An 11,199-nucleotide genomic window follows, 5' to 3' on the forward strand; every position below is an offset into this window, starting at 1 on the left:
TTCTTTTGTTAGATAAACATGTTTATGGAAAAGACAATGTACACCGAGACTATATGTGAAGAAGTCTTTATAATATGTTCAGTTTGTTGTATGGCTACTGTTGCCAAGTTGCCTCAACGGAACCAGAAATCCCCTCTGATTTTTTTTTTTGTATTACCTTTGGCTTTTTCTGTTTCCATTGAGGCTTGAGGTTGTTTGTTGTTTTGAATTTTTAATGACGTATGTTGGTGTAAAAGTCGTTGTGTTGGTGAATTCTGAGTCATGAGAGAATCCTTTTATGTGTGGATATTCCTCCCACCCACTTCATTGTACCTGAATTAGATGTGCATGGCATTGAAATTGTGCGATGGCGAGTGGTTCTTTAAAAAAAAACGATTTGTTAGGTGTTTGCTTGGTTGCCATGCAGTTTATTGTGTGTCATTACTATTGTTGCCACCATTATCATCTTCTTTCTGTCCTGTCTGAAATTCCCTGTAGTGTACCTTGCTGTTGGTGGTACCACGCTTAGCACTGAACTCTCTCAATGTGTAGTGTCAATGCACTTCAATCAAAGTTGCCTTTGGCGCTGGTGAACTTTTGCTGTTATTATTCCAACTCGCTGAAGGCTTCAAAGTCTTTTTTTTTTAATGGTAGAGGGTTTTAAACTTCTAAGTCTACACGATACAAATGCTGTATGTGTACAAAAACAGATTAGGTAGTCGAGAATATGACTTTTCTCTTCAACCAACGCCATCTCTAATCACAACTCGTCTGTGGTCTTAGTTTTAGCTACTTTTAGTTTTAGTATAGTGCAATGAATAAGTTTGTGGTTAAATTAAACCCCCGAGGTAAAAGAATGGTTCTGCCAAGGGTCTGAGTTGTCCCACATTTTAGTGCTATGCCTTGGTTATGGGTTATTGATTACTCAGCCTATAGAGAAATCTTACACGTGCTTAGAATACTATGAGTAGTTTATTTTGTGACCTTTTGAAAAGAAATAAAATCAAGGGCAGGGTACAAAGGTGAAAAAAAGTGAGTCCTACCTCACATTGTCAAGTTACGTTGTAACTTTGTGTCAAGTTTAAGTCGTATCTTTGTGTACCTTTGTAAGTTTGTGCATTTGTTCTTGCTATTTTCATGTACTTCATTGTAATCACGTGGATGTATTGGGTCACCCATCAATGGTTAAATTCTTTCGTAGCCTCTCTTTTGTCTTGTCAGTCATCTCTTTGTCTTCTCACCTGTGTATCACTACAATCTTTCTGTTCCCATTTTTTTTTTCACTGACCTTAGTATTTTTCAGTTCCTTTCCGTAATCGTAATGTAAAAACATCCTTTGTCATTGTGCATACATATGTCTTAGGTGTACATGTATTTGTGTCGTGTAAGCTCAGTGTATCATTGTATCATCAGTTTTGTTTTCACTACATCGTTCGTAATGTTATCTATATACCCCAGCCACAGTCAGGGAGAGTCAGGTTTTATGGCCTCGGATGGTTAGTTCTGTTCATCTCATATTCTCTAAAGTTAAGGAGATTTCATGAGTATAAATGACTCGAAAATTTGAACCAAATGGAAATTTTAGTCTCAGGTCTGTCAGCAGTTCAATAGCAATGGGTCTCGTCTTACCAGCATTGTCTTATCCATGAAAATCTCTGCACTTTTGCTTATCATTTCCACAGCCTCCCCAGTCTGTTACTGCCCGTGCACGAAATCTGAATCAGAAAAAAAAAGTTTGAAAATGTTGCCCATTGTTGTGCAAGGTGTACGCGTGTCTTTCAGCTATCTCCTTCTTGAACAGTCATTTTGATGTGTGGATGGTCACTTGATTATTATTGTTATTAGGTTTTGTGAAGAAAAGTTTGTCTTGCAGCAAGAGTGATTTGGTTCTTTCCTGTGTGCGTGCCTCTTGTTATTGCTACTAATTAATAATTAAATGTCGAGTAAAACTAGAGTAAAATCTACTCACCTTGTTTGTTTTTATTCATGTGTATGTTTCTGTACTATAAAAATATTAATGGTTGCGTTTATTTCCATCAGCTCATATTCATGCTCTACAGCATGCTGTATGGGTTTTACAACTGCTATTACCCCAGCTGGCTCTGGAACACTCGGAAACATTTTCAACTTCCCGGGAATCCACTTCCACCTGGATGAAGTGAGGCAAATTCATATTAAGTGCCTTTCCTCCAAAGGACATAATGTTAGGCCCCTGGTGGGGTTGGAACCCATTATCTTTCAGGTATGAGCCCAACAACCACCCAACACTTGAACTGAAAAGAATGAGAAAGTCTGCTATGTAGCCTGTGTGCAAACAGATGTGTGTACCGGTACTCTGTTCAGTGATCAAACTGTTTGATGACAAAGTGAGTGAGTGGCTGAGGGTACTACTGGTAGATCTTACTTCTCTTTTCTTTTGTTTGTTGTTTCTGTTTTTCTTGCCCTGAATGGCTCTTAACTTTCGATTTTCTTTTCTCTGAGACTCGGAAGTGGGGCTATATAGTCTTTGCACCACAGTGTTTTGTGGTGGTGTCGTATTTGACTTGGACACAGATGACCTTTTCAAGTCCCTGAAGTAGCATTCTTGAACTACAGTAATTTGTTTGAGAAGTGTTTCAAGATTCTCCTCCGGCTTAGATCGGATTTATCAGAGAGGGTGGTTGGCGGGTGGTCTGGTGTGGTTTGCTTCTTCTTTCCTATCAAACATCTATCGTCCTTATCTCCCCTTCTTTTTTTTATGTTTGTTACTCTCTTGTAACTGCTCTAATCTTCTGGCGCTCATATGACCGTATGCAGTTGTGAGGGCCGAAAAACCCCTACTAAACTAAAAAGCTAAACGGGTGGTAGGATTTGGAGGTCCCACCTATTAAAGAGTCTTGAAAGGGGTAGTAAACCCATAATATAGCCACAGTGCCAGCTTTGCCCTGCGGAGATATGAAGTACGATTTGCTACTTTGGAAGAAAAGAAAATGCTGTCATGTAAAATTCAGGCTTCTCTTTTTATCATATTTTTAAATGAGGAGGCCTACATGAGGTTGAATCTTTTGCCTTGATTTTGTAGTGTACGGTCAGTCAATAATAGTTATTTTCAACACAAAATAGGTTCTGTAATTATATACTTCAAAGTTCAGGGAGAACGCGCCTCGAGATCATATCCACTTTCATAGCAAAGCAATGCAAGAGGACTTCCATGACTTTAAATAAGTAGACTCTTAGGCTAAATTGTCACTATGTGTCCAGAACAGACTCCCACAAAAGGAGTTTTTTTACACAAGCTGAAAGTCACCCAGGTTCATCATTCAATACAACTTTCTTCTTTTTATCAGTCCTGTTAGTGTTACCTGATAACTTTTCTTACTGTTGAAAGTTGGTGGCCTTTCAAGTGTCCAAGGGGTGTTGGTCCCTATCTTTCTGCACCATTTAGAGAGTGGGGGGCTCTCGTGGTCTACAGGTATGGTGTTCGCCTCTCATCCAATAGGTCCCAGTTCGAAACCTGACAGCGATGGGGAAAACTTTCTTTTCTAAAAATTTCTCCTGTCACCTCCTTTCCTGCTCTCTAACCATGTTCTGTCGTCTGCTTTCGTCTCCACTTTTTGCCACCTCCACTGGACTCCTAACTCTTTCTGCAGCTTGCTACTCCTTGGCTCCTTACTGCTGTCTTTCAACCACTCTCCTGATCTTAGGTTAGGTGAGATTTAACACCTAGCCTTTTCAGATAAGGACGAAAATATTCCGGAGGTCCCGTGTTCACGTTGTGCACATTAAAGTAAAGATCTTTTGCTGGTCCTGGCACATCACTTAACTTAAAATTTTGGAGTGGTTCACGTAACTCGTCTCTCTCTCTCTCTCTCTCTCTCTCTCTCTCTCTCTCTCTCTCTCTCTCTCCCTCTCTCTCTCTCTCTCTCTCTCTCTCTCTCTCTCTCTCTCTCTCTCTCTCCCTCTCTCTCTCTCTCTCTCCCTCCCTCCCTCTCCCTCTCTCCTTCTCTCTCTCTCTCTCTCTCTCTCTCTCTCTCTCTCTCTCTCTCTCTCTCTCTCTCTCTCTCTCTCTCTGACCAATCACACGTGCACCGCTGACTGCCCGTTTGGATCCCGCCAACACCCCCCAGCCGTTTCCCCACTGCTAGAGCTTGCTCGATCTCTCCCGCTGTATTCAAGTTCGGGCCTTTCCTTGCCCCGTTAAATCCGAGCACCTGTCATTGAGTTTTCAAAGAAATAAAAGGGGGATTCCGGTAAGGTCCCGCTGCAGCGGGTGCCGTTAATGTCATGTTCTACTGTAGGCATATAGATTACATCACTTTTGGAGTGATTCACGTAATGCGTCTCTCCGCATCATCTCTCTCTCGGCCTACCGTACCGCCTGCCCCACCTCACTCATTACTGGACTGGCCAATCACCACTCCGCACTGCTGACTGCCCGTTTGGAGCCCACCTACAACCCCCCCCCCCCTCCTCCCCCAGCTAGAGCTTTCTCGATCTCTCCCGCTGTACCCGAGTCTGGGACTACTTGCCCCGCTCGTTCCACATTGAGTTTACATAGGGTAAAAACAACCTGAATGAAACCCAATAGTTTTTATTCACCCTTGGAGTCGTTCTTCATTCATGTTTGCGATAAACAAGGCAAAACAAGACATGTACGATTGTTTACCTTTAAGTGACATTAACTGACATTTATACACAACTGGTTCGAAAAGAGAAGTAATTCTTAAGGGGACTAGTTGATGAGATTACTCCCTTAAATCTTGAAACATGTTGTCTGTGAATCGTGTCGCCCGTGAGGTGGAAAATCGTGTTGGTGTCATCGTGGTATGGCAAAACGGTTTTGCTATATTTTACTTTTACTCCTTTCTTATTTTTTGCCTTATCTACAAACTACAAACCGTTGTCCGTTTTTTCGTGTCGTCCGTCCTCTACGTGGTCTTACCCTTAAGAGGCCCATACACGTTTAAAAAAAGTTAATATTTTGCATCAAAATTTTGATATAAAAATTCTGATGCAACCCTTACAAAGACTCGTCGACGGAACGCACTGAACTGTATTTATAAAATCCCCACTTTGAGACCCCCGGTTCAGCCTCCCAGTTTAACTTTTTACTAGCAGTTTTCCGTCTGCATAATATGGAGCTCTGCTTTTTTCTTTTTTTTCTCTTTTTTTTTTGGTGTGTGTGTGTGTGTGTGTGTGTGTGTGTGTGTGCATCGTATGTGTAATACAACCACTACCATAAAAACTGCAAAACTGGCACAGATATATATATGCCCAGGGGATATAATAAGACTAGTACTACTACTAGTGCGCTTTAGTGGGCGTTTAGGCGAGTTGCGTCCCTTAGATTCGGAATCAAGAACTGGAGCTGGTCACTATTGAGTCAGGTGAATTGGACGGGGTTGGGGGCGGGGCGGGGGTTGCTTTATAGAGGTCAAGGGGTCTAAACTGTGCATGGTTTTTATGTAATAAACAATAAGCAGAGGGGATAAGTATATTTGGACTGGTTAAACAGATGAAACAGGTTTATTAATCCATTACAATAATGTAGCCAACATGTTAGAGATGTTTGATTAGTTAGATTGTTTTCTTTCTTATAACTAAATAAATCAAATAGATCTAGGTAATTAAGAAAGGGAGAAAAAAAGAAACACGAACAAACGTCCATGGAATGGACAGTTTTCTTTAGTGAAGAAGTATTTTAATCAATGGTTCTCGGGGAGTTTATATCATGACCAAATAGGCCTACTCATTTTCGGTTGTAGCGAGATACATGTAATAATATCTCTTTAATTGTTTTATTTTTAAAAAATTAACATAGCCTTTTAAATTGTACACCTCAATCTGTCGTTATATGTCTGTTACTTTGAACCTTTTACCTGTTCAAATTAATTGTTATTGAACATTGATAGGGCCCTTGGGAGTAGGCCTGTGTGTCAGTTAATTTGTGGAATTTATATGGAGTGGGGATGATGCGGGGATTGGGGGTGTCCTTCATTTGACTCAAGTGGAAGAAATAACATTTCTAAGGCACGAAATCACCATCCATTAAAATAATTGTGGAAACTGTCGTAACAATTTTGCAAATAACATTTGGAGATATTAGGCTACACAGTAACCAAGGTGCAAATCTTGAAAACTGAATTCTGAGAAATTAACATCAATTATAGTAGTAGTAGATCTGTGATTGAATGGGTAAATAGCGTCGTGGTCACCAATGAAAAAAATGGATATGAAATACGTACATGTACTTCTCGGGGGGGGGGGGGTTTACACAAAAAATATGCAGAAAACATGTAGGTGAAAAGCCACTCAAGCTTTTCAACCGGTAGAGTGTATTTACTATTTCAAAGCATTTTAAGGATCTGCTTATCATAATTATAACCTTATTATAAGTAGCAGGGGTGTTGTTAATAAAAGATAATCGAATTCAAGATAAAGAATGGTGGAGAAGAAGGCCTCACAGTACAGAAATTATCTCCCAGCTTATAAATTCTTCCTCACGGCTCTACTTCGTTGTTCTGGGATGTGGGATTTTTTTGGTACTTGGAACTGTGCTATAATTTGTCCCATAGTCTCACTTAAACTTTCATGACCTAACAGTTTCGCCCCAAGAGATCATAACGACCCCAAAGAGAATGTGGTAGGAGAAAATTAAATCATTATAATTTTTGCTTTTCTTTTCTTTTGAACTTTTCAAATCAAATAAAACATATTGAAGTAATAGGGCAGGCACGTACGCAGGCTGCTTCGAACCTTTGTGTCGCAGCACCAGCCCAGGCTGTGTGGAACACGTTCCTAGAAGAAAGGCCAAGGGGTGCTTACCCTTGACCATCCAACTGACGTAGCCCTTGTCCGAGAACATCAAGCCAGCAGCCGTGAAGAGGACTTCTTCACGAAGGAAGTTGTGATTGCAAAAGGAGTGCAGTCTGGTGAAGGTAGGAGGAGCTGCGTGACCTTATCAGACGTTACAACAACCAGATGATGATGGAGGCAATCAGCCTGCCCACTGCCCACCCTGAAATGGACCCTCATGAAGAGGGGCGAGAAAGCATGGAGCTCCCCGCCTTCCTAACACCCCAGTTCTATATTTAAGGAGGAGAACTTCGCGCCCACATCCATCTGCATCGCAATTTTGTTCCGAAGCAAAGATAGTAGTAGATCTACATAACTCTTGGTTCGAAGTTCGAAGTGAAAATTCAAAGGCTATTTTTTTAATGCAAAAGATTTCCGTTGTCACTGGGAATAGTTTCGGTACCTATCCCCAGTGTCACTGGGAATAGTCACTTAAATTTAAGTAAATTCAAGAAAGACGGAGATTGCTGAACTGAGACTGAACCCGTGCCTTCCGCACACGAGAGACCCAGACGTTAATATTGGGCCTCAATAAATCTGTTAATCCTTTTTAGATTTTGTGTTATTTAACCCAGTGTCGTGACGACCAGCAGGCGTATGCAACAACTGAGTCTGGGCGTATGACAAATTTGAAGTGGGTGGTTAGCGAGTGCTCTGATGTGGTTTAATGCTCATTCTTTCCAGTCAAACATCGTTCCTTTGTTATCTATCCCCCTTTACTCTGTACATACTCGAGACTTTACTACTTTCAAGTAACAACACCGCTAATCTTCGGCACCAACAAGACTTAATTGTGCTGCAAGTACCGAGAACTCGTACTAAAACTTTTAAAAAGAAAAGAAAAAAAGAAAGAAAAAAAACTCCAACTAAAGCCAAGTGAGCGTGAAGAGCGTGGGGCACGTTTTTTTGTTTTTTAAAAAGTTTTTTGTTGCTTGCTTGCTTGTTTGTTTGTTTGTTTGTTTGTTTGTTTGTTTTTGTTTGTTGTTGCTTTTTACATTGTTGGTTGTTTTGTTTTTTTGGGGTGGGGAGGGGGGCTCTACGTGTTAATACCACCCTAATCCTAGTCTGTTTCTTCACAAAACGCCGAAATTATTGTTGCAAACTGCCGCTCACCATGCCATGCCATCCCAATGTAAACGACAGGATTTCTCCTGAGCCAAATCGAAATTTTCATTTTATAACATTGGTACAAGGTACCTGCTTGTTTGTAGCAAGAATAAACAGGAAACTCGAACGTAAACCGCATTGAATTAAATCATTTATTCTTCTACTTATTGTTAGTTTTAAAAAAAATTATTATTATTATTATTATTATTATTATTATTATTATTATTATTATTATTATTATTATTATTATTATTATTATTATTATTATTATTATTATTATTATTATTATTATTATTATTATTGTTATTATTATTATTATTAATAATAATATTATTACTGTTACTATTACTATTATTATTATTATTATTATTATTATTATTATTATTATTATCATTATTATCATTGTTGTTGTTGTTGTTGTTGTTATCATTACTGTTTCTATTACATATATCATCATCATCATCATCATCATCATCATCATCATCATCATCATCATCATCATCAGCATCATCATCATCAGCATCATCATCATCATCATCATCAATGTATCAATTATCATTATCACTATCACTATCATCCCCGTTGTTATTATCATCATCATTGTGATTTACTAGAAATCATTTATTTATTTGTTTTGCTTTTTACCGTGAACAAAATTTGTTTTCAGGAAACACGCTAAGGTCCATGGACTAGAGTCCGGTCGGTAGGTAGTTGTGGCCCATTTTCCTACGTTCAGCTATGAGCCCCAAAGACATAAAGAGTTGCAGTAATGAATTTGTGTCACGACGTGGTGGAATCAGGCGCTCGTCAATTTTTAGCCATATGGAGTTATTTGTACCATCGTAAAGCTTGTCCATTTGTCTGTCTTTTGATGAAAAAAAATCTTGTTTATCTTGAATAGAAGTCGAGATATTTTGGATTGAATGAGGTAAGGGTCGCTTGGTTTCAGAGGCAACATTAATGAGAAAATGGCCTCCAAAGTTTAGTGATTTCCAAAGCTTGAGAGCCTTTGGAAACTGTAAATTTACAATTTTCATGCCCTTAATCAACTCTTTTCCATAAAATCCATACAGCAATGTACTTTTTAATGGACATACAAGGTCTTGAGCCACAAATTCAAAATTCGATAAATATTGCCAAATAGATTGAAAAACGCAATGTCATTATTCTGACGAGCGCCTGATTTCACCAGGATACCTCAAATATTATGTTTTGCACTCGTCAACACACTTTGAAGTGACATGTTTTAATTTTAGAAAGCAGGCTGGACCCTGCCTGTCAGAGCCATCTCGTGCTGTCAATTAGGTTCAATAATAATAGATAGCATAATTTGTATAGCGCAAATCCACGCTCAACAGCAAGCTCTATGCGCTTCACAATCTATACTATTACCCCAGCAGACCTGAGAGCAGTTTGAAACAACCTCAACTTCCTGGGGAGCATACAGTGCAAGAAAGCAACAGTGCAAGCTACCATATAGGCGCTAAAACACTAACATACTGACAAGATCTTTCACTGTCTATAGCCTATAGCTGGGTACCCATTCCCACCTGGGTGAAGTGAGGAAAATTCGTGTAAAGTGCCTTTCCCAAGGACACAACGTCGGGCTTGAACCCCCGAACCCGCAGTCTCACGATTACGAGTCAGGTAGCCTAACCACTAGGCCACCGACGCCACATGTTACATCCTAGCACTCAGTGAGAAGGGGATACTATGAAAATTTTATTTTTTTTCCCACACAAAAATCGAACTCGTCGTAACCTTTGCAATCAAGATGAAAAGCGTAAAAATTGTACCACACACGTTCATAAAGAGACAGGCCCCGATTTATATTTTTGGTCCTCTACCTCTGCATTTTCTAAATGTCCCGTGAACAGCTTTTTAAAAGTTGTTTTATTTATTTATTTATTTATTTATTTATTTATTTATTTATTTATTTATCTATTTATCTATTTATCTATTTATCTATCTATTTATTTATTTATTTGTTTATTTATTTATTTATTTATTTATTTATTTATTTATTTATTTAATGTTTGTTCCCTTATTCATTCATTTAATTAATTAATTAAATGTTCTTTCATTTATATATTCGTTTATTCATTCATTTTTTGGGTGTGGCAGGATTAAAATACATTTACCTTACCTCGCAGTAAAAAATATATTCTCGATCATAATATTAATAATCACGTACAACTGCGGATGGTCCTCAGTTTTTCAAGTTTTTCACTGTATCTTACTATTGTACTATTTATTTGAAGTCTGTTCCTTTTTGTGATTTGACATAAAAATCTGATAAATGAAACTCTGAAATTCCTTGCTATCTGGAACAGTTCATTGTAACACGGCACATTTCGAGTCAAGTTGATCTACTTCCCCTGATAGAAAAAAATTAATTAATAACGTAATAACCTCTGGTTAGGTGTATACGAATGATGATGACTTTGTGCATCATTTCTTCTGTCCAGTTTCTTTCATTCTTTTTTTTCTTTCATCCATTTTGTTGACCCAGTTTCATCTTTCAAATCACATATTTTCTAGCACTCTGTTAAAATTGCAATGAAAGCAGACGCCACACTCTTGGACGAAAAAAAATCCCCTCGAAAACTATAAAACATTATTTAACAAAGCAAAACAAAATATGTGAGACGTGCTAACAAAATGAGTTTCTTCTCGCAATCCTCAAATTCAGACACTGGCCCAAAAAAATCAACACTAGGGTTAAATTTGTAGACTTTCTATTGGTGCCATATTCTTTAATGCCTTTTATTATTCCAAACTACTTATAAATTATTTTTTAAAAACTTCACCTATATGCGTGAGGTATCTGTTTCCATTGGACTCGAATCCGTAAAGTAACTCATTTTGTCAGCACACTTCACATATTCCTGACATTTCAGTTCCGGATAATGGAGTTGTTGTTGTTTGTTTGTTTTTTCCTCGTGTGTAGGCCTAGATATTGTTTTCGCATTTGCCGATGTCTATGCTGTTATTACTGGGAGTTTTTATCCTGCTCTAGATCTATATTGAAAGATGACAGAGAACCAGAGAAGACATTTTTTAAGGAAATGAGAACACATATAAAACATTGCAATGTAATATAATTGAAACGCGCTTCAATGTGAGCCGAGGAAAAGCTGAAAGCAATCCGTTTGTGTACGGTACCCCAAGGAAGTCGTAAGTATTCTACGGTCCTTTGGTAATTAAGCCTAATACGGGGTGCTCATAGCGGATGGGATCGGGTCGCGTCGGGTCGCGTCGGGTCGCGTCGGGTCGGGT

The sequence above is a fragment of the Aplysia californica genome, unplaced genomic scaffold (assembly GCF_000002075.1).
Source record: "Aplysia californica isolate F4 #8 unplaced genomic scaffold, AplCal3.0 scaffold00500, whole genome shotgun sequence".
Taxonomy (NCBI): Eukaryota; Metazoa; Mollusca; class Gastropoda; order Aplysiida; family Aplysiidae; genus Aplysia; species Aplysia californica.